Below are 24,822 nucleotides of genomic sequence, written 5' to 3' on the forward strand. Positions count from 1 at the left end.
CCCACAGGGAAGCTCTACGAAACAAACTTTGAACGAAGTCGATATCTCGAAAACTGTGGGCGGAGTTAACCGGACAAGAATGAACGATCCTCAGAATGAAGGGCAGCAAACGTAACACTAGAGGTCTGCATTTCCAGGAGGAAACGCGAGATGTTGCGCCGCCTAAACCCCCGCCCCCCGATCCGCGTCTTTCCCGCTTAAAGCGAGGCCGTCGGTAGGTAAACCCTCGTGGGTCACTAGGCGACGCTTATGGTGAAGGAGTTTACTGCTAAGCCGTCGGTAGTGGGATGTTAAGAGAGCACTCTCCCACAGCAGTTTACATTGGACTCTGTGGAGCTCTGTAGGCCGTGAAAGGAAAACGGGGTCAAAGGTCATGAAGCGGGTGGGCTATCGGCCTATAGTTTCACGTGCTGGGACCGTGGACCCTCGGGTCTGCCCGTTTGAGTTCTGGTGTCTCTAGCTCGAAAACTGACCGTGTGACAGCAGTTTTAAAGTTTGACAAAAGTTTATGGACATTTTTCCATTCATTCCTATGGGAGTAAAGATGAAACTTCAAATGCTTCCTGTGCGAAAACTATGTAACTTTTCCAAAAGCTGTATACAAGCCCGCATCCCACAGGGAAGCTCTACGAAACAAACTTTGAACGAAGTCGATATCTCGAAAACTGTGGGCGGAGTTAACCGGACAAGAATGAACGATCCTCAGAATGAAGGGCAGCAAACGTAACACTAGAGGTCTGCATTTCCAGGAGGAAACGCGAGATGTTGCGCCGCCTAAACCCCCGTCCCCCGATCCGCGTCTTTCCCGCTTAAAGCGAGGTCCTCGATACGGTAAACCCGCGTGGGTCACTAGGCGACGCTTATGGTGAAGGAGTTTACTGCTAAGCCGTCGGTAGTGGAATGTTAAGAGAGCACTCTCCCACAGCAGTTTACATTGGACTCTATGGAGCTCTGTAGGCCGTGAAAGGAAAACGGGGTCAAAGGTCATGAAGCGGGTGGGCTATCGGCCCATAAATTCACGTGGTGGGACCGTGGAGTCTCGGGTGTGCCCGTTTGAATTCTGGTGTCTCTAGCTCGAAAACTGACCGTGTGACAGCAGTTTTAAAGTTTGACAAAAGTTTATGGACATTTTTCCATTCATTCCTATGGGAGAAAAGATGAAACTTCAAATGCTTACTGTGCGAAAACTATGTAACTTTTCCAAAAGCTGTATACAAGCCCGCATCCCACAGGGCAGCTCTACGAGACAAACTTTGAACGGAGTCGATATCTCGAAAACTGTGGGCGGAGTTAACCGGACAAGAATGAACGATCCTCAGAATGAAGGGCAGCAAACGTAACACTAGAGGTCTGCATTTCCAGGAGGAAACGCGAGATGTTGCGCCGCCTAAACCCCTGCCCCCCGATCCGCGTCTTTCCCGCTTAAAGCGAGGTCCTCGATACGGTAAACCCACGTGGGTCACTAGGCGACGCTTATGGTGAAGGAGTTTACTGCTAAGCTGTTGGTAGTGGGATGTTAAGAGAGCACTCTCCCACAGCAGTTTACATTGGACTCTGTGGAGCTCTGTAGGCCGTGAATAGAAAACGGGGTCAAAGGTCATGAAGTGGGTGGGCTATCGGCCCATAATATCACGTGGCGGGACCGTGGACTCTCGGGTCTGCCCGTTTGAATTCTGGTGTCTCTAGCTCGAAAACTGACCGTGTGACAGCAGTTTGAAAGTTTGACAAAAGTTTATGGACATTTTTCCATTCATTCCTATGGGAGTAAAGATGAAACTTCAAATGCTTACTGTGCGAAAACTATGTAACTTTTCCAAAAGCTGTATACAAGCCCGCATCACACAGGGAAGCTCTACGAATGAAACTTTGAACGGAGTCGATATCTCGAAAACTGTGGGCGGAGTTAACCGGACAAGAATGAACGATCCTCAGAATGAAGGGCAGCAAACGTAACACTAGAGGTCTGCATTTCCAGGAGGAAACGCGAGATGTTGCGCCGCCTAAACCCCCGTCCCCCGATCCGCGTCTTTCCCGCTTAAAGCGAGGTCCTCGATACGGTAAACCCGCGTGGGTCACTAGGCGACGCTTATGGTGAAGGAGTTTACTGCTAAGCTGTTGGTAGTGGGATGTTAAGAGAGCACTCTCCCACAGCAGTTTACATTGGACTCTATGGAGCTCAGTAGGGCGTGAATAGAAAACGATAAATTTTGAATTCCACCTTTAAAAACAATTCCACCTTAAGAAACCCAGAATTGTATTGAAATGTCCACATCACAGGCCAAAAGCAAAAAAAGATGGCCAATACATTTTAAATACCACCTTAATAAAAATTCCACCTTAAGAAACCCACAGTTGTATTGACACGTCCACCTTTAAAAATGACCACTTTATATAAAGCTTAAAATGTCGAAAAGACAGCCAGTATATTGTGAATGAGGTATTCTTTAAAAATTCCACCTTAAGAAACCCTGGATAATTAAGACGTCCCCCTTAAAAATGACCTTTAAAGTGTTACAGACTGCCTGTGTATTTCTGTGGCCCTCACAGCTCTTCCCCTCAGTCTCTGCCTCTGCCCCTCCCCCTCCCCCCTCTGTCTCTCTCACACGCATGCTCACAGAATACAACTGACAGACTCAGGATTCAATGAATTTCGACCGGTTGCGCACCTTCCAAAAAACCTCAAATATCTCAAAAACTTTTCCAGGTCCAAAAATGAACGAAGCATACCGTAGCGACAAGGAGAGTCTGGTGCTCGAGATGGTGTAAAAATTTTTGCACTTTGAGCGAGATTTGATGGTGTAATTACGAGTTAAAAACAGGCAAAGTTTTGAAAATCTGCGTGCCGACCCGCTCTTAAAATACATTGAGCTCTATGGGAGGAAAACCCTCCCAAGTGTCAAACAAAAATTCATAACTCAAGAACGGTATTCTCAAACGGTCTGAAACTTACAAGTTTGAGAAAGGGGAAATTTCTCTACCATTTAAAATTTAAATGAAGTCTGTAGGTGAAAGTATAAGGAAGTTATGGTGAAATGTTCGGCAGAAAATTGAAAAAGAAAAAAAATAATTTCAATGGGTTCCTATGGGAGCGTACCCACCCTCCGAACAAATGCTTATAGCTCGGAAAGTTTTCCCCACATCACTTAACCGTATATACCGTTGCGACAAGGAGAGTCTGGGGATTGATATGGTATAAAAAATTTGCAGATTAAGTGAGAATTGAGCATGTTATGACGAGTTAAAAACAGGAGAAAATTTTAGAAACCGCACTCTGAGCTGCTCCAAAAATACATTGAACCCTATGGGAGCCGAAACCGTCCCTAGTGCCGAACAAAAATTCATAACTCAAAAACCGTATTTTCAATAATGTTCAAATTTAGAGGTCTCAGAAAGGACAAGTTTCTCTACCATTTAAAATTTAAATGAAGTTTCTAGGTGAAACTATGAGGAAGTTATGGCGATTTGTTCGGCTGAAAAGTGAAAAAACGGCTTTTTGCCACTGAAACTACAGTGGATGACATCACCCCCACTCTAAGAGCCTCCCATTGAAATGAATGGAGGGATTTTGAAGGAGGAAAAGAAAGGGAAGGATGAGTGCAAAAATTCCGAAAACGGAAGTGATGGGAGCCGGTACGCCCGGGTCCGACCGTCTGAAATCCCGTGTCCGTAGCTTGAAAAATGACCGAGTTAGAGCACTTTGAAAATTAATTCCATAGAAATGACTGGGGAAAAACAGAGCGAAAAACGAGTGTAGCGGACGAACGAGTGCGGGTATCGGAAAGCTGTATACAAGCCCACATCGTCGCTATAGGACGCACGATTTCCAGGTGGAACGGAGTCGATAGCTCGAAAGCTGCGGGACTAGTTAAGCGGACAAGGAAACGCGGAATAATAAAAATAATAATAAAAATAATAATAATATGACTTACGGATAACAATATATTGCGCCGCTGCTTAAAGCAGCAGGCGCAACATAACTAGAGGTCTGCATTTCCAGGAGGAAACGCGAGATGTTGCGCCGCCTAAACCCCTGCCCCCCGATCCGCGTCTTTCCCGCTTAAAGCGAGGTCCTCGACACGGTAAACCCGCGTGGGTCACTAGGCGACGCTATGGTGAAGGAGTTTACTGCTAAGCTGTCGGTAGTGGGATGTTAAGAGAGCACTCTCCCACAGCAGTTTACATTGGACTCTATGGAGCTGTGTAGGCCGTGAATGGAAAACGGGGTCAAAGGTCATGAAGCGGGTGGGCTATCGGCCCATAATTTTACGTGGTGGGACCGTGGACCCTCGGGTCTGCCCGTTTGAGTTCTGGTGTCTCTAGCTCGAAAACTGACCGTGTGACAGCAGTTTGAAAGTTTGACAAAAGTTTATGGACATTTTTCCATTCATTCCTATGGGACAAAAGATGAAACTTCAAATGGTTACTGTGCAAAAACTATGCAACTTTTCCAAAAGCTGTATACAAGCCCGCATCCCACAGGGCAGCTCTACGAAACAAACTTTGAACGGAGTCGATATCTCGAAAACTGTGAGCGGAGTTAACCGGACAAGGAATGAAGATCCTCAGAATGAAGGGCAGCAAACGTAACACTAGAGGTCTGCATTTCCAGGAGGAAACGCGAGATGTTGCGCCGCCTAAACCCCTGCCCCCCGATCCGCGTCTTTCCCGCTTAAAGCGAGGTCCTCGACACGGTAAATTCGCGTGGGTCACTAGGCGACGCTTATGGTGAAGGAGTTTACTGCTAAGCTGTCGGTAGTGGGATGTTAAGAGAGCACTCTCCCACAGCAGTTTACATTGGACTCTATGGAGCTGTGTAGGCCATGAATGGAAAATGGGGTCAAAGGTCATGACGCGGTTGGGCTATCGGCCCATAATTTTACGTGGTGGGACCGTGGACCCTCGGGTCTGCCCGTTTGAGTTCTGGTGTCTCTAGCTCGAAAACTGACCGTGTGACAGCAGTTTGAAAGTTTGACAAAAGTTTATGGAAATTTTTCCATTCATTCCTATGGGAGTAAAGATGAAACTTCAAATGCTTACTGTGCGAAATCTATGTAACTTTTCCAAAAGCTGTATACAAGCCCGCATCCCACAAGGAAGCTCTACGAAACAAACTTTGAACGGGGTCGATATCTCGAAAACTGTGGGCGGAGTTAACCGGACAAGGAATGAAGATCCTCAGAATGAAGGGCAGCAAACGTAACACTAGAGGTCTGCATTTCCAGGAGGAAACGCGAGATGTTGCGCCGCCTAAATCCCTGCCCCCCGATCCGCGTCTTTCCCGCTTAAATTAAGGTCCTCGATACGGTAAACCCGCGTGGGTCACTAGGCGACGCTTATGGTGAAGGAGTTTACTGCTAAGCTGTTGGTAGTGGGATGTTAAGAGAGCACTCTCCCACAGCAGTTTACATTGGACTCTATGGAGCTCTGTAGGCCGTGAATGGAAAACGGGGTCAAAGGTCATGAAGCGGGTGGGCTATCGGCCCATAATTTCACGTGGTGGGACCGTGGACTCTCGGGTCTGCCCGTTTGAGTTCTGGTGTCTCTAGCTCGAAAACTGAGCGTGTGACAGCAGTTTTTAAGTTTGACAAAAGTTTATGGACATTTTTCCATTCATTCCTATGGGAGTAAAGATGAAACTTCAAATGCTTACTGTGCAAAAACTATGTAACTTTTCCAAAAGCTGTATACAAGCCCGCATCCCACAGGGAAGCTCTACGAAACAAACTTTGAACGGAGTCGATATCTCGAAAACTGTGGGCGGAGTTAACCGGACAAGAATGAACGATCCTCAGAATGAAGGGCAGCAAACGTAACACTAGAGGTCTGCATTTCCAGGAGGAAACGCGAGATGTTGCGCCGCCTAAACCCCTGCCCCCCGATCCGCGTCTTTCTCGCTTAAAGCGAGGTCCTCGATACGGTAAACCCGCGTGGGTCACTAGGCGACGCTTATGGTGAAGGAGTTTACTGCTAAGCTGTCGGTAGTGGGATGTTAAGAGAGCACTCTCCCACAGCAGTTTACATTGTACTCTATGGAGCTGTGTAGGCCGTGAATGGAAAACGGGGTCAAAGGTCATGAAGCGGGTGGGCTATCGGCCCATAAATTCACGTGGCTGGACCGTGGACCCTCGGGTCTGCCCGTTTGAATTCTGGTGTCTCTAGCTCGAAAACTGACCGTGTGACAGCAGTTTTAAAGTTTGACAAAAGTTTATGGACATTTTTCCATTCATTCCTATGGGAGTAAAGATGAAAGTTCAAAGGCTTCCTGTGCAAAAACTATGTAACTTTTCCAAAAGCTGTATACAAGCCCGCATCCCACAGGGCAGCTCTACGAATGAAACTTTGAACGGAGTCGATATCTCGAAAACTGTGGGCGGAGTTAACCGGACAAGAATGAACGATCCTCAGAATGAAGGGCAGCAAACGTAACACTAGAGGTCTGCATTTCCAGGAGGAAACGCGAGATGTTGCGCCGCCTAAACCCCCGTCCCCCGATCCGCGTCTTTCCCGCTTAAAGCGAGGTCCTCGATACGGTAAACCCGCGTGGGTCACTAGGCGACGCTTATGGTGAAGGAGTTTACTGCTAAGCTGTCGGTAGTGGGATGTTAAGAGAGCACTCTCCCACAGCAGTTTACATTGGACACTATGGAGCTCAGTAGGGTGTGAATAGAAAACGATACATTTTGAATTCCACCTTTAAAAACAATTCCACCTTAAGAAACCCAGAATTGTATTGAAATGTCCACATCACAGGCCAAAAGAGTCTTAAAAGCAAAAAAAGATGGCCAATACATTTTAAATACCACCTTAATAAAAATTCCACCTTAAGAAACACACAGTTGTATTGACACGTCCACCTTTAAAAATGACCACTTGAAATAAAGCTTAAAATGTCGAAAAGACAGCCAGTATATTGTGAATGAGGTATTCTTTAAAAATTCCACCTTAAGAAACCCTGGATAATTAAGACGTCCCCCTTAAAAATGACCTTTAAAGTGTTACAGACTGCCTGTGTATTTCTGTGGCCCTCACAGCTCTTCCCCGTCAGTGTCTGCCTCTGCCCCTCCCCCTCCCCCCTCTCTCTCTCTCACACGCACGCTCACAGAACACAACTGACAGACTCAGGATTCAATGAATTTCGACCGGGGGGACCCTTCAAAAAATGACCCGTAGCTCGAAAACTTTTCCCAACCAAAATTGAACGAAGCATACCGTAGCGACAAGGAGAGTCTGGCGCTCGAGATGGTGTAAAAATTTTTTCAGTTTGAGCAAGAATTGATGGTGTAAAAATGAGTTAAAAAAGGGCAAATTTGAGAAAATTTGGCTTTCTGAAAATACATTGAACTCTATGGGAGCCGAAACGTCCTACTGCCAAACAAATCTTCATAACTCCAGAACCGTATCTTCAAATGATTTCAAATCTACATATTTTAGAAAGGGGAAGTTTCTCTACCATTTGAAAGTAAAATGAAGTCTGTAGGTGAAAGTATAAGGAAGTTATGGCAAAATGTTCGGCTAAAAGTTGAATATCGAAAAAGGACAGGCATATTCATTTCAATGTATTCCTATGGGAGCGTACCCACCCTCCGAACAAATGCTTATAGCTCAGAAAAGATATCCCAAATGGCTAAACTGCATATACCGTTGCGACAAGGAGAGTCCAAGGAAGAAGCTGGTATAAAAAATTAGCAGTTTGAGCGAGAATTGACCGTGTTATGACGAGTTAAAAACAGGAGAAAAATTTAGAAACCGCACTCTGAGCCGCTCCAAAAATACATTGAACTCTATGGGAGCCAAAACCCTCCCTAGTGCCGAACAAAAATTCATAACTCAAAAACCGTATTTTCGATTATGTTCAAATTTACAGATGCTAGAAAGGACAAGTTTATCTACCATTTAAAATTTAAATGAAGTTTCTAGGTGAAAGTATGAGGACGTTATGGCGAATTGTTCGGCTGAAAAGTGAAAAAACGGTTTTGGCCAGTGAACCCAGAGTGTCTATGATGTCACCCACTCTAAATGTCTTCCATACAAGTGAATGGAGGGATATTCAAGGAGGAATAGAAAGAGAGGGATGAGTGCGAGAGGTCCGAAAACGGAAGTGACGGGTCACGGTGCGCCCGGGTCCGACCGTCTGAAATCTCGTGTCCGTAGCTTGAAAATTGACCGAGTTAGAGCAGTTCGAAAATTAATTCCATAGAAATGACTGGGGAAAAACGGAGCGATAAACGAGTGTAGCGGACGAACGAGTGCGGGTATCGGAAAGCTGTATACAAGCCCACATCGTCGCTATAGGACGCACGATTTCCAGGTGGAACGGAGTCGATAGCTCGAAAGCTGCGGGACTAGTTAGGCGGACAAGGAAACGCGGAATAATAAGAATAATAATAATAATAATAATATGACTTACGGATAACAATATATCGCGCCGCTGCTTACAGCAGCAGGCGCAACATAACTAGAGGTCTGCATTTCCAGGAGGAAACGCGAGATGTTGCGCCGCCTAAACCCCCGCCCCCCGATCCGCGTCTTTACCGCTTAAAGCGAGGTCCTCGATACGGTAAACCCGCGTGGGTCACTAGGCGACGCTTATGGTGAAGGAGTTTACTGCTAAGCTGTTGGTAGTGGGATGTTAAGAGAGCACTGTCCCACAGCAGTTTACATTGGACTCTATGGAGCTCTGTAGGCCGTGAAAGGAAAACGGGGTCAAAGGTCATGAAGCGGGTGGGCTATCGGCCCATAAATTCACGTGGTGGGACCGTGGACTCTCGGGTGTGCCCGTTTGAATTCTGGTGTCTGTAGCTCGAAAACTGACCGTGTGACAGCAGTTTGAAAGTTTGACAAAAGTTTATGGACATTTTTCCATTCATTCCTATGGGAGAAAACACGAAACTTCAAATGCTTACTGTGCGAAAACTATGCAACTTTTCCAAAAGCTGTATACAAGCCCGCATCCCATAGGGCAGCTCTACGAGACAAACTTTGAACGGAGTCGATATCTCGAAAACTGTGGGCGGAGTTAACCGGACAAGAATGAACGATCCTCAGAATGAAGGGCAGCAAACGTAACACTAGAGGGTCTGCATTTCCAGGAGGAAACGCGAGATGTTGCGCCGCCTAAACCCCCGTCCCCCGATCCGCGTCTTTCCCGCTTAAAGCGAGGTCCTCGATACGGTAAACCCGCGTGGGTCACTAGGCGACGCTTATGGTGAAGGAGTTTACTGCTAAGCTGTCGGTAGTGGGATGTTAAGAGAGCACTCTCCCACAGCAGTTTACATTGGACTCTATGGAGCTGTGTAGGCCGTGAAAGGAAAACGGGGTCAAAGGTCATGAAGCGGGTGGGCTATCGGCCCATAAATTCACGTGGTGGGACCGTGGACTCTCGGGTGTGCCCGTTTGAATTCTGGTGTCTCTAGCTCGAAAACTGAGCGTGTGACAGCAGTTTTAAAGTTTGACAAAAGTTTATGGACATTTTTCCATTCATTCCTATGGGAGTAAAGATGAAACTTCAAATGCTTACTGTGCAAAAACTATGTAACTTTTCCAAAAGCTGTATACAAGCCCGCATCCCACAGGGAAGCTCTACGAAACAAACTTTGAACGGAGTCGATATCTCGAAAACTGTGGGCGGAGATAACCGGACAAGAATGAACGATCCTCAGAATGAAGGGCAGCAAACGTAACACTAGAGGTCTGCATTTCCAGGAGGAAACGCGAGATGTTGCGCCGCCTAAACCCCCTTCCCCCGATCCGCGTCTTTCCCGCTTAAAGCGAGGTCCTCGATACGGTAAACCCGCGTGGGTCACTAGGCGACGCTTATGGTGAAGGAGTTTACTGCTAAGCTGTCGGTAGTGGGATGTTAAGAGAGCACTCTCCCACAGCAGTTTACATTGGACTCTATGGAGCTCTGTAGGCCGTGAAAGGAAAACGGGGTCAAAGGTCATGAAGCGGGTGGGTTATCGGCCCATAATTTTACGTGGTGGGACCGTGGACCCTCGGGTCTGCCCGTTTGAGTTCTGGTGTCTCTAGCTCGAAAACTGAGCGTGTGACAGCAGTTTGAATGTTTGACAAAAGTTTATGGACATTTTTCCATTCATTCCTATGTGAGAAAAGATGAAACTTCAAATGCTTCCTGTGCGAAAACTATGTAACTTTTCTAAAAGCTGTATACAAGCCCGCATCCCACAGGGAAGCTCTACGAAACAAACTTTGAACGGAGTCGATATCTCGAAAACTGTGGGCGGAGTTAACCGGACAAGAATGAACGATCCTCAGAATGAAGGGCAGCAAACGTAACACTAGAGGTCTGCATTTCCAGGAGGAAACGCGAGATGTTGCGCCGCCTAAACCCCCGTCCCCCGATCCGCGTCTTTCCCGCTTAAAGCGAGGTCCTCGATACGGTAAACCCGCGTGGGTCACTAGGCGACGCTTATGGTGAAGGAGTTTACTGCTAAGCTGTCGGTAGTGGGATGTTAAGAGAGCACTCTCCCACAGGAGTTTACATTGGACTCTATGGAGCTCAGTAGGGCGTGAATAGAAAACGATACATTTTGAATTCCACCTTTAAAAACAATTCCACCTTAAGAAACCCAGAATTGTATTGAAATGTCCACATCACAGGCCAAAAGAGTCTTAAAAGCAAAAAAAGATGGCCAATACATTTTAAATACCACCTTAAGAAACACACAGTTGTATTGACACGTCCACCTTTAAAAATGACCAGTTGAAATAAAGCTTAAAATGTCGAAAAGACAGCCAGTGTATTGTGAATGAGGTATTCTTAAAAAATTCCACCTTAAGAAACCCTGGATAATTAAGACGTCCCCCTTAAAAATGACCTTTAAAGTGTTACAGACTGCCTGTGTATTTCTGTGGCCCTCACAGCTCTTCCCCTCAGTCTCTGCCTCTGCCCCTCCCCCTCCCCCCTCTGTCTCTCTCACACGCACGCTCACAGAATACAACTGACAGACTCATGATTCAATGAATTTCGACCGGGGAGCACCCTTCAAAAAATGACCCGTAGCTCGAAAACTTTTCCCAACCAAAATTGAACGAAGCATACCGTAGCGACAAGGAGAGTCTGGCGCTCGAGATGGTGTAAAAATTTTTTCAGTTTGAGCGAGAATTGATGGTGTAAAGATGAGTTAAAAAAGGGCAAATTTGAGAAAATTTGGCTTTCTGAAAATACATTGAACTCTATGGGAGCCGAAACGTCCTACTGCCAAACAAATCTTCATAACTCCAGAACCGTATCTTCAAATGATTTCAAATCTACATATTTTAGAAAGGGGAAGTTTCTCTACCATTTGAAAGTAAAATGAAGTCTGTAGGTGAAAGTATAAGGAAGTTATGGCAAAATGTTCGGCTAAAAGTTGAATATCGAAAAAGGACAGGCATATTCATTTCAATGTATTCCTATGGGAGCGTACCCACCCTCCGAACAAATGCTTATAGCTCAGAAAAGATATCCCAAATGGCTAAACTGCATATACCGTTGCGACAAGGAGAGTCCAAGGAAGAAGCTGGTATAAAAAATTAGCAGTTTGAGCGAGAATTGACCATGTTATGACGAGTTAAAAACAGGAGAAAAATTTAGAAACCGCACTCTGAGCCGCTCCAAAAATACATTGAACTCTATGGGAGCCAAAACCCTCCCTAGTGCCGAACAAAAATTCATAAATCAAAAACCGTATTATCGATTACGTTCAAATTTACAGATGCTAGAAAGGACAAGTTTCTCTATCATTTAAAATTTAAATGAAGTTTTTAGGTGAAAGTATGAGAACGTTATGGTGAATTGTTCGGGTGAAAAGTGAAAAAACGGTTTTGGCCAGTGAACCCAGAGTGTCTATGATGTCACCCACTCTAAATGTCTTCCATACAAGTGAATGGAGGGATATTCAAGGAGGAATAGAAAGAGAGGGATGAGTGCGAGAGGTCCGAAAACGGAAGTGACGGGTCACGGTGCGCCCGGGTCCGACCGTCTGAAATCTCGTGTCCGTAGCTTGAAAATTGACCGAGTTAGAGCAGTTCGAAAATTAATTCCATAGAAATGACTGGGGAAAAACGGAGCGATAAACGAGTGTAGCGGACGAACGAGTGCGGGTATCGGAAAGCTGTATACAAGCCCACATCGTCGCTATAGGACGCACGATTTCCAGGTGGAACGGAGTCGATACCTCGAAAGCTGCGGGACTAGTTAGGCGGACAAGGAAACGCGGAATAATAAGAATAATAATAATAATAATAATATGACTTACGGATAACAATATATCGCGCCGCTGCTTACAGCAGCAGGCGCAACATAATAATAATATGACTTACGGATAACAATATATTGCGCCGCTGCTTAAAGCAGCAGGCGCAACATAACTAGAGGTCTGCATTTCCAGGAGGAAACGCGAGATGTTGCGCCGCCTAAACCCCTGCCCCCCGATCCGCGTCTTTCCCGCTTAAAGCGAGGTCCTCGACACGGTAAACCCGCGTGGGTCACTAGGCGACGCTTATGGTGAAGGAGTTTACTGCTAAGCTGTTGGTAGTGGGATGTTAAGAGAGCACTGTCCCACAGCAGTTTACATTGGACTATGTGGAGCTGTGTAGGCCGTGAATGGAAAACGGGGTCAAAGGTCATGAAGCGGGTGGGCTATCGGCCCATAATTTCACGTGGTGGGACCTTGGACTCTCGGGTCTGCCCGTTTGAGTTCTGGTGTCTCTAGCTCGAAAACTGAGCGTGTGACAGCAGTTTGAAAGTTTGACAAAAGTTTATGGACATTTTTCCATTCATTCCTATGGGAGAAAAGATGAAACTTCAAATGCTTACTGTGCGAAAACTATGCAACTTTTCCAAAAGCTGTATACAAGCCCGCATCCCACAGGGAAGCTCTACGAATGAAACTTTGAACGGAGTCGATATCTCGAAAACTGTGGGCGGAGTTAACCGGACAAGAATGAACGATCCTCAGAATGAAGGGCAGCAAACGTAACACCAGGAGGAAACGCGAGATGTTGCGCCGCCTAAACCCCTGCCCCCCGATCCGCGTCTTTCCCGCTTAAAGCGAGGCCCTCGATACGGTAAACCTGCGTGGGTCACTAGGCGACGCTTATGGTGAAGGAGTTTACTGCTAAGCTGTCGGTAGTGGCATGTTAAGAGAGCACTCTCCCACAGCAGTTTACATTGGACTCTATGGAGCTGTGTAGGCCGTGAAAGGAAAACGGGGTCAAAGGTCATGAAGCGGGTGGGCTATCGGCCTATAGTTTCACGTGGTGGGACCGTGGACCCTCGGGTCTGCCCGTTTGAGTTCTGGTGTCTCTAGCTCGAAAACTGACCGTGTGACAGCAGTTTAAAAGTTTGACAAAAGTTTATGGACATTTTTCCATTCATTCCTATGGGACAAAAGATGAAACTTCAAATGCTTACTGTGCTAAAACTATGCAACTTTTCCAAAAGCTGTATACAAGCCCGCATCCCACAGGGAGGCTCTACGAATGAAACTTTGAACGGAGTCGATATCTCGAAAACTGTGGGCGGAGTTAACCGGACAAGAACGAACGATCCGACGTTCAGGACGTTCAGAACGAAGGACAGGCATATTCATTTCAATGTATTCCTATGGGAGCGTACCCACCCTCCGAACAAATGCTTATAGCTCAGAAAAGATATCCCAAATGGCTAAACTGCATATACCGTTTCGACAAGGAGAGTCCAAGGAAGAAGCTGGTATAAAAAATTAGCAGTTTGAGCGAGAATTGACCATGTTATGACGAGTTAAAAACAGGAGAAAAATTTAGAAACCGCACTCTGAGCCGCTCCAAAAATACATTGAACTCTATGGGAGCCAAAACCCTCCCTAGTCCCGAACAAAAATTCATAACTCAAAAACCGTATTATCGATTACGTTCAAATTTACAAATGCTAGAAAGGACAAGTTTCTCTATCATTTAAAATTTAAATGAAGTTTTTAGGTGAAAGTATGAGAACGTTATGGTGAATTGTTCGGGTGAAAAGTGAAAAAACGGTTTTGGCCAGTGAACCCAGAGTGTCTATGATGTCACCCACTCTAAATGTCTTCCATACAAGTGAATGGAGGGATATTCAAGGAGGAATAGAAAGAGAGGGATGAGTGCGAGAGGTCCGAAAACGGAAGTGACGGGTCACGGTGCGCCCGGGTCCGACCGTCTGAAATCTCGTGTCCGTAGCTTGAAAATTGACCGAGTTAGAGCAGTTCGAAAATTAATTCCATAGAAATGACTGGGGAAAAACAGAGCGAAAAACGAGTGTAGCGGACGAACGAGTGCGGGTATCGGAAAGCTGTATACAAGCCCACATCGTCGCTATAGGACGCACGAATTCCAGGTGGAACGGAGTCGATAGCTCGAAAGCTGCGGGACTAGTTAGGCGGACAAGGAAACGCGGAATAATAAAAATAATAATAAAAATAATAATAATATGACTTACGGATAATAATATATCGGATAATAACATAACTAGAGGTCTGCATTTCCAGGAGGAAACGCGAGATGTTGCGCCGCCTAAACCCCCGCCCCCCGATCCGCGTCTTTCCCGCTTAAAGCGAGGTGCTCGATACGGTAAACCCGCGTGGGTCACTAGGCGACGCTTATGGTGACGGAGTTTACTGCTAAGCTGTCGGTAGTGGGATGCTAAGAGAGCACTCTCCCACAGCAGTTTACATTGGACTCTATGGAGCTGTGTAGGCCGTGAATGGAAAACGGGGTCAAAGGTCATGAAGCGGGTGGGCTATCGGCCCATAATTTCACGTGGTGGGACCGTGGACTCTCGGGTCTGCCCGTTTGAATTCTGGTGTCTCTAGCTCGAAAACTGACCGTGTGACAGCAGTTTGAATGTTTGACAAAAGTTTATGGACATTTTTCCATTCATTCCTATAGGAGAAAAGATGAAACTTAAAATGGTTACTGTGCGAAAACTATGTAACATTTCCAAAAGCTGTATACAAGCCCGCATCCCACAGGGAAGCTCTACGAAACAAACTTTGAACGGAGTCGATATCTGGAAAACTGTGGGCGGAGTTAACCGGACAAGAATGAACGATCCTCAGAATGAAGGGCAGCAAACGTAACACTAGAGGTCTGCATTTCCAGGAGGAAACGCGAGATGTTGCGCCGCCTAAACCCCCGCCCCCCGATCCGCGTCTTTCCCGCTTAAAGCGAGGTGCTCGATACGGTAAACCCGCGTGGGTCACTAGGCGACGCTTATGGTGACGGAGTTTACTGCTAAGCTGTCGGTAGTGGGATGTTAAGAGAGCACTCTCCCACAGCAGTTTACATTGGACTCTATGGAGCTGTGTAGGCCGTGAATGGAAAACGGGGTCAAAGGTCATGAAGCGGGTGGGCTATCGGCCCATAATTTCACGTGGTGGGACCGTGGACTCTCGGGTCTGCCCGTTTGAATTCTGGTGTCTCTAGCTCGAAAACTGACCGTGTGACAGCAGTTTGAATGTTTGACAAAAGTTTATGGACATTTTTCCATTCATTCCTATGGGAGAAAAGATGAAACTTAAAATGGTTACTGTGCGAAAACTATGTAACATTTCCAAAAGCTGTATACAAGCCCGCATCCCACAGGGAAGCTCTACGAATGAAACTTTGAACGGAGTCGATATCTCGAAAACTGTGGGCGGAGTTAACCGGACAAGAATGAACGATCCTCAGAATGAAGGACAGCAAACGTAACACTAGAGGTCTGCATTTCCAGGAGGAAACGCGAGATGTTGCGCCGCCTAAACCCCCGCCCCCCGATCCGCGTCTTTCCCGCTTAAAGCGAGGTCCTCGATACGGTAAACCTGCGTGGGTCACTAGGCGACGCTTATGGTGAAGGAGTTTACTGCTAAGCTGTCGGTAGTGGGATGTTAAGAGAGCACTCTCCCACAGCAGTTTACATTGGACTCTATGGAGCTCAGTAGGCCGTGAATGGAAAACGGGGTCAAAGGTCATGAAGCGGGTGGGCTATCGGCCTATAATTTCAGGTGGTGGGACCGTGGACCCTCGGGTCTGACCGTTTGAATTCTGGTGTCTGTAGCTCGAAAAATGACCGTGTGACAGCAATTTGAAAGTTTGACAAAAGTTTATGGACATTTTTCCATTCATTCCTATGAGAGAAAAGATGAAACTTCAAATGCTTACTGTGCGAAAACTATGCAACTTTTCCAAAAGCTGTATACAAGCCCGCATCCCACAGGGAAGCTCTACGAATGAAATTTTGAACGGAGTCGATATCTCGAAAACTGTGGGCGGAGTTAACCGGACAAGAACGAACGATCCTCAGAATGAAGGGCAGCAAACGTAACACTAGAGGTCTGCATTTCCAGGAGGAAACGCGAGATGTTGCGCCGCCTAAACCCCTGCCCCCCGATCCGCGTCTTTACCGCTTAAAGCGAGGTCCTCGATACGGTAAACCCGCGTGGGTCACTAGGCGACGCTTATGGTGAAGGAGTTTACTGCTAAGCTGTCGGTAGTGGGATGTTAAGAGAGCACTCTCCCACAGCAGTTTACATTGGACTCTATGGAGCTCTGTAGGCCGTGAATGGAAAACGGGGTCAAAGGTCATGAAGCGGGTGGGCTATCGGCCCATAGTTTCACGTGCTGGGACCGTGGACCCTCGGGTCTGCCCGTTTGAGTTCTGGTGTCTCTAGCTCGAAAACTGACCGTGTGACAGCAGTTTTAAAGTTTGACAAAAGTTTATGGACATTTTTCCATTCATTCCTATGGGAGTAAAGATGAAACTTCAAATGCTTCCTGTGCGAAAACTATGTAACTTTTCCAAAAGCTGTATACAAGCCCGCATCCCACAAGGCAGCTCTACGAAACAAACTTTGAACGGAGTCGATATCTCGAAAACTGTGGGCGGAGTTAACCGGACAAGAACGAACAATCCTCAGAATAAAGGGCAGCAAACGTAACACTAGAGGTCTGCATTTCCAGGAGGAAACGCGAGATGTTGCGCCGCCGAAACCCCCGTCCCCCGATCCGCGTCTTAAAATGTTGAAATGACAGGCAGTATATTGTGAATGAGGTCTTTTTTAAAAATTCCACCTTAAGAAACCCTGGATAATTAAGACGTCCCCCTTAAAAATGACCTTTAAAGTGTTACAGGCTGCCTGTGTATTTCTGTGGCCCTCACAGCTCTCCCCGTCAGTGTCTGCCTCTGCCCCTCCCCCCTCTCTCTCTCTCACACGCACGCTCACAGAATACAACTGACAGACTCATGTTTCAATGAATTTCGACCGGTGGGGCACCTTCCAAAAAACCTCAAATATCTCAAAAACTTTTCCAGGTCCAAAAATGAACGAAGCATACCGTAGCGACAAGGAGAGTCTGGTGCTCGAGATGGTGTAAAAATTTTTGCACTTTGAGCGAGATTTGATGGTGTAATTACGAGTTAAAAACAGGCAAAGTTTTGAAAATCTGCGTGCCGACCCGCTCTTAAAATACATTGAGCTCTATGGGAGGAAAACCCTCCCAAGTGTCAAACAAAAATTCATAACTCAAGAACGGTATTCTCAAACGGTCTGAAACTTACAAGTTTGAGAAAGGGGAAATTTCTCTACCATTTAAAATTTAAATGAAGTCTGTAGGTGAAAGTATAAGGAAGTTATGGTGAAATGTTCGGCAGAAAATTGAAAAAGAAAAAAAATAATTTCAATGGGTTCCTATGGGAGCGTACCCACCCTCCGAACAAATGCTTATAGCTCGGAAAGTTTTCCTCACATCACTTAACCGTATATACCGTTGCGACAAGGAGAGTCTGGGGATCGATATGGTATAAAAAATTTGCAGATTAAGTGAGAATTGAGCATGTTATGACGAGTTAAAAACAGGAGAAAATTTTAGAAACCGCACTCTGAGCTGCTCCAAAAATACATTGAACCCTATGGGAGCCGAAACCGTCCCTAGTGCCGAACAAAAATTCATAACTCAAAAACCGTATTTTCAATAATGTTCAAATTTAGAGGTCTCAGAAAGGACAAGTTTCTCTACCATTTAAAATTTAAATGAAGTTTCTAGGTGAAACTATGAGGAAGTTATGGCGATTTGTTCGGCTGAAAAGTGAAAAAACGGCTTTTTGCCACTGAAACTACAGTGGATGACATCACCCCCACTCTAAGAGCCTCCCATTGAAATGAATGGAGGGATTTTGAAGGAGGAAAAGAAAGGGAAGGATGAGTGCAAAAATTCCGAAAACGGAAGTGATGGGAGCCGGTACGCCCGGGTCCGACCGTCTGAAATCCCGTGTCCGTAGCTTGAAAAATGACCGAGTTAGAGCACTTTGAAAATTAATTCCATAGAAATGACTGGGGAAAAACAGAGCGAAAAACGAGTGTAGCGGACGAACGAGTGCGGGTATCGGAAAGCTGTATACAAGCCCACATCGTCGCTATAGGACGCACGATTTCCAGGTGGAACGGAGTCGATAGCTCGAAAGCTGCGGGACTAGTTAAGCGGACAAGGAAACGCGGAATAATAAAAATAATAATAAAAATAATAATAATATGACTTACGGATAACAATATATTGCGCCGCTGCTTAAAGCAGCAGGCGCAACATAACTAGAGGTCTGCATTTCCAGGAGGAAACGCGAGATGTTGCGCCGCCTAAACCCCTGCCCCCCGATCCGCGTCTTTCCCGCTTAAAGCGAGGTCCTCGACACGGTAAACCCGCGTGGGTCACTAGGCGACGCTTATGGTGAAGGAGTTTACTGCTAAGCTGTTGGTAGTGGGATGTTAAGAGAGCACTGTCCCACAGCAGTTTACATTGGACTATGTGGAGCTGTGTAGGCCGTGAATGGAAAACGGGGTCAAAGGTCATGAAGCGGGTGGGCTATCGGCCCATAATTTCACGTGGTGGGACCTTGGACTCTCGGGTCTGCCCGTTTGAGTTCTGGTGTCTCTAGCTCGAAAACTGAGCGTGTGACAGCAGTTTGAAAGTTTGACAAAAGTTTATGGACATTTTTCCATTCATTCCTATGGGAGAAAAGATGAAACTTCAAATGCTTACTGTGCGAAAACTATGCAACTTTTCCAAAAGCTGTATACAAGCCCGCATCCCACAGGGAAGCTCTACGAATGAAACTTTGAACGGAGTCGATATCTCGAAAACTGTGGGCGGAGTTAACCGGACAAGAATGAACGATCCTCAGAATGAAGGGCAGCAAACGTAACACCAGGAGGAAACGCGAGATGTTGCGCCGCCTAAACCCCTGCCCCCCGATCCGCGTCTTTCCCGCTTAAAGCGAGGTCCTCGATACGGTAAACCCGCGTGGGTCACTAGGCGACGCTTATGGTGAAGGAGTTTACTGCTAAGCTGTTGGTAGTGGGATGTTAAGAGAGCACTCTCCCACAGCAGTTTACATTGGACTCTATGGAGCTCTGTAGGCCGTGAATGGAAAACGGGGTCAAAGGTCATGAAGCGGGTGGGCTATCGGCCTATAATTTCACGTGGTGGGACCGTGGACTCTCGGGTCTGCCCGTTTGAGTTCTGGTGTCTCTAGTTCGAAAACTGACCGTGTGACAGCAGTTTGAAAGTTTGACAAAAGTTTATGGACATTTTTCCATTCATTCCTATGGGAGAAAACACGAAAATTCAAATGCTTACTGTGCAAAAACTATGTAACTTTTCCAAAAGCTGTATACAAGCCCGCATCCCACAGGGAAGCTCTACGAAACAAACTTTGAACGGAGTCGATATCTCGAAAACTGTGGGCGGAGTTAACCGGACAAAAATGAACGATCCTCAGAATGAAGGGCAGCAAACGTAACACTAGAGGTCTGCATTTCCAGGAGGAAACGCGAGATGTTGCGCCGCCTAAACCCCCGCCCCCCGATCCGCGTCTTTCACGCTTAAAGCGAGGTCCTCGATACGGTAAACCCGTGTGGGTCACTAGGCGACGCTTATGGTGAAGGAGTTTACTGCTAAGCTGTTGGTAGTGGGATGTTAATAGAGCACTGTCCCACAGCAGTTTACATTGGACTCTATGGAGCTGTGTAGGCCGTGAATGGAAAAGGGGTCAAAGGTCATGAAGCGGGTGGGCTATCGGCCCATAGTTTTACGTGGTGGGACCGTGGACCCTCGGGTCTGCCCGTTTGAGTTCTGGTGTCTCTAGCTCGAAAACTGACCGTGTGACAGCACTTTGAAAGTTTGACAAAAGTTTATGGACATTTTTCCATTCATTCCTATGGGAGAAAAGTTGAAACTTCAAATGCTTACTGTGCGAAAACTATGTAACTTTTCCAAAAGCTGTATACAAGCCCGCATCCCACAAGGAAGCTCTACGAAACAAACTTTGAACGGGGTCGATATCTCGAAAACTGTAGGCGGAGTTAACCGGACAAGGAATGAAGATCCTCAGAATGAAGGGCAGCAAACGTAACACTAGAGGTCTGCATTTCCAGGAGGAAACGCGAGATGTTGCGCCGCCTAAACCCCTGCCCCCCGATCCGCGTCTTTCCCGCTTAAAGCGAGGTCCTCGACACGGTAAACCCGCGTGGGTCACTAGGCGACGCTTATGGTGAAGGAGTTTACTGCTAAGCTGTTGGTAGTGGGATGTTAAGAGAGCACTGTCCCACAGCAGTTTACATTGGACTATGTGGAGCTGTGTAGGCCGTGAATGGAAAACGGGGTCAAAGGTCATGAAGCGGGTGGGCTATCGGCCCATAATTTCACGTGGTGGGACCTTGGACTCTCGGGTCTGCCCGTTTGAGTTCTGGTGTCTCTAGCTCGAAAACTGAGCGTGTGACAGCAGTTTGAAAGTTTGACAAAAGTTTATGGACATTTTTCCATTCATTCCTATGGGAGAAAAGATGAAACTTCAAATGCTTACTGTGCGAAAACTATGCAACTTTTCCAAAAGCTGTATACAAGCCCGCATCCCACAGGGAAGCTCTACGAATGAAACTTTGAACGGAGTCGATATCTCGAAAACTGTGGGCGGAGTTAACCGGACAAGAATGAACGATCCTCAGAATGAAGGGCAGCAAACGTAACACCAGGAGGAAACGCGAGATGTTGCGCCGCCTAAACCCCTGCCCCCCGATCCGCGTCTTTCCCGCTTAAAGCGAGGTCCTCGATACGGTAAACCCGCGTGGGTCACTAGGCGACGCTTATGGTGAAGGAGTTTACTGCTAAGCTGTTGGTAGTGGGATGTTAAGAGAGCACTCTCCCACAGCAGTTTACATTGGACTCTATGGAGCTCTGTAGGCCGTGAATGGAAAACGGGGTCAAAGGTCATGAAGCGGGTGGGCTATCGGCCTATAATTTCACGTGGTGGGACCGTGGACTCTCGGGTCTGCCCGTTTGAGTTCTGGTGTCTCTAGTTCGAAAACTGACCGTGTGACAGCAGTTTGAAAGTTTGACAAAAGTTTATGGACATTTTTCCATTCATTCCTATGGGAGAAAACACGAAAATTCAAATGCTTACTGTGCAAAAACTATGTAACTTTTCCAAAAGCTGTATACAAGCCCGCATCCCACAGGGAAGCTCTACGAAACAAACTTTGAACGGAGTCGATATCTCGAAAACTGTGGGCGGAGTTAACCGGACAAAAATGAACGATCCTCAGAATGAAGGGCAGCAAACGTAACACTAGAGGTCTGCATTTCCAGGAGGAAACGCGAGATGTTGCGCCGCCTAAACCCCCGCCCCCCGATCCGCGTCTTTCACGCTTAAAGCGAGGTCCTCGATACGGTAAACCCGTGTGGGTCACTAGGCGACGCTTATGGTGAAGGAGTTTACTGCTAAGCTGTTGGTAGTGGGATGTTAATAGAGCACTGTCCCACAGCAGTTTACATTGGACTCTATGGAGCTGTGTAGGCCGTGAATGGAAAAGGGGTCAAAGGTCATGAAGCGGGTGGGCTATCGGCCCATAGTTTTACGTGGTGGGACCGTGGACCCTCGGGTCTGCCCGTTTGAGTTCTGGTGTCTCTAGCTCGAAAACTGACCGTGTGACAGCACTTTGAAAGTTTGACAAAAGTTTATGGACATTTTTCCATTCATTCCTATGGGAGAAAAGTTGAAACTTCAAATGCTTACTGTGCGAAAACTATGTAACTTTTCCAAAAGCTGTATACAAGCCCGCATCCCACAAGGAAGCTCTACGAAACAAACTTTGAACGGGGTCGATATCTCGAAAACTGTAGGCGGAGTTAACCGGACAAGGAATGAAGATCCTCAGAATGAAGGGCAGCAAACGTAACACTAGAGGTCTGCATTTCCAGGAGGAAACGCGAGATGTTGCGCCGCCTAAACCCCTGCCCCCCGATCCGCGTCTTTCCCGCTTAAAGCGAGGTCCTCGACACGGTAAACCCGCGTGGGTCACTAGGCGACGCTTATGGTGAAGGAGTTTACTGCTAAGCTGTTGGTAGTGGGATGTTAAGAGAGCACTGTCCCACAGCAGTTTACATTGGACTATGTGGAGCTGTGTAGGCCGTGAATGGAAAACGGGGTCAAAGGTCATGAAGCGGGTGGGCTATCGGCCCATAATTTCACGTGGTGGGACCTTGGACTCTCGGGTCTGCCCGTTTGAGTTCTGGTGTCTCTAGCTCGAAAACTGAGCGTGTGACAGCAGTTTGAAAGTTTGACAAAAGTTTATGGACATTTTTCCATTCATTCCTATGGGAGAAAAGATGAAACTTCAAATGCTTACTGTGCGAAAACTATGCAAATTTTCCAAAAGCTGTATACAAGCCCGCATCCCACAGGGAAGCTCTACGAATGAAACTTTGAACGGAGTCGATATCTCGAAAACTGTGGGCGGAGTTAACCGGACAAGAATGAACGATCCTCAGAATGAAGGGCAGCAAACGTAGCACCAGGAGGAAACGCGAGATGTTGCGCCGCCTAAACCCCTGCCCCCCGATCCGCATCTTTTCCGCTTAAAGCGAGGTCCTCGATACGGTAAACCCGCGTGGGTCACTAGGCGACGCTTATGGTGAAGGAGTTTACTGCTAAGCTGTCGGTAGTGGGATGTTAAGAGAGCACTCTCCCACAGCAGTTTACATTGGACTCTATGGAGCTGTGTAGGCCGTGAAAGGAAAACGGGGTCAAAGGTCATGAAGCGGGCGGGCTATCGGCCCATAATTTTACGTGGTGGGACCGTGGACCCTCGGGTCTACCCGTTTGAATTCTGGTGTCTGTAGCTCGAAAACTGACCGTGTGACAGCACTTTGAAAGTTTGACAAAAGTTTATGGACATTTTTCCATTCATTCCTATGGGAGTAAAGAGGAAACTTCAAATGGTTACTGTGCGAAAACTATGCAACTTTTCCAAAAGCTGTATACAAGCCCGCATCCCACAGGGAAGCTCTACGAAACAAACTTTGAACGGAGTCGATATCTCGAAAACTGTGGGCGGAGTTAACCGGACAAGAATGAACGATCCTCAGAATGAAGGGCAGCAAACGTAACACTAGAGGTCTGCATTTCCAGGAGGAAACGCGAGATGTTGCGCCGCCTAAACCCCTGCCCCCCGATCCGCGTCTTTCCCGCTTAAAGCGAGGTCCTCGATACGGTAAACCCGCGTGGGTCACTAGGCGACGCTTATGGTGAAGGAGTTTACTGCTAAGCTGTTGGTAGTGGGATGTTAAGAGAGCACTGTCCCACAGCAGTTCACATTGGACTCTATGGAGCTGTGTAGGCCGTGAATGGAAAACGGGGTCAAAGGTCATGAAGCGGGTGGGCTATCGGCCTATAATTTTACGTGGTGGGACCTTGGACCCTCGGGTCTGCCCGTTTGAGTTCTGGTGTCTCTAGCTCGAAAACTGAGCGTGTGACAGCAGTTTGAAAGTTTGACAAAAGTTTATGGACATTTTTCCATTCATTCCTATGGGAGTAAAGATGAAAGTTCAAAGGCTTCCTGTGCAAAAACTATGCAACTTTTCCAAAAGCTGTATACAAGCCCGCATCCCACAGGGCAGCTCTACGAAACAAACTTTGAACGGAGTCGATATCTCGAAAACTGTGGGCGGAGTTAACCGGACAAGAATGAACGATCCTCAGAATGAAGGGCAGCAAACGTAACACCAGGAGGAAACGCGAGATGTTGTGCCGCCTAAACCCCTGCCCCCCGATCCGCGTCTTTCCCGCTTAAAGCGAGGTCCTCGACACGGTAAACCCGCGTGGGTCACTAGGCGACGCTTATGGTGAAGGAGTTTACTGCTAAGCTGTTGGTAGTGGGATGTTAAGAGAGCACTGTCCCACAGCAGTTTACATTGGACTATGTGGAGCTGTGTAGGCCGTGAATGGAAAACGGGGTCAAAGGTCATGAAGCGGGCGGGCTATCGGCCCATAATTTTACGTGGTGGGACCGTGGACCCTCGGGTCTACCCGTTTGAATTCTGGTGTCTCTAGCTCGAAAACTGACCGTGTGACAGCAGTTTTAAAGTTTGACAAAAGTTTATGGAAATTTTTCCATTCATTCCTATGGGAGTAAAGATGAAACTTCAAATGCTTACTGTGCGAAAACTATGTAACTTTTCCAAAAGCTGTATACAAGCCCGCATCCCACAGGGAAGCTCTACGAATGAAACTTTGAACGGAGTCGATATCTCGAAAACTGTGGGCGGAGTTAACCGGACAAGAACGAACGATCCTCAGAATGAAGGGCAGCAAACGTAACACGAGATGTTGCGCCGCCTAAACCCCCGTCCCCCGATCCGCGTCTTTCCCGCTTAAAGCGAGGTCCTCGATACGGTAAACCCGCGTGGGTCACTAGGCGACGCTTATGGTGAAGGAGTTTACTGCTAAGCTGTTGGTAGTGGGATGTTAAGAGAGCACTCTCCCACAGCAGTTTACATTGG

This window comes from Hoplias malabaricus, unplaced genomic scaffold (genome assembly GCF_029633855.1).
Source record: "Hoplias malabaricus isolate fHopMal1 unplaced genomic scaffold, fHopMal1.hap1 scaffold_35, whole genome shotgun sequence".
Taxonomy (NCBI): domain Eukaryota; kingdom Metazoa; phylum Chordata; class Actinopteri; order Characiformes; family Erythrinidae; genus Hoplias; species Hoplias malabaricus.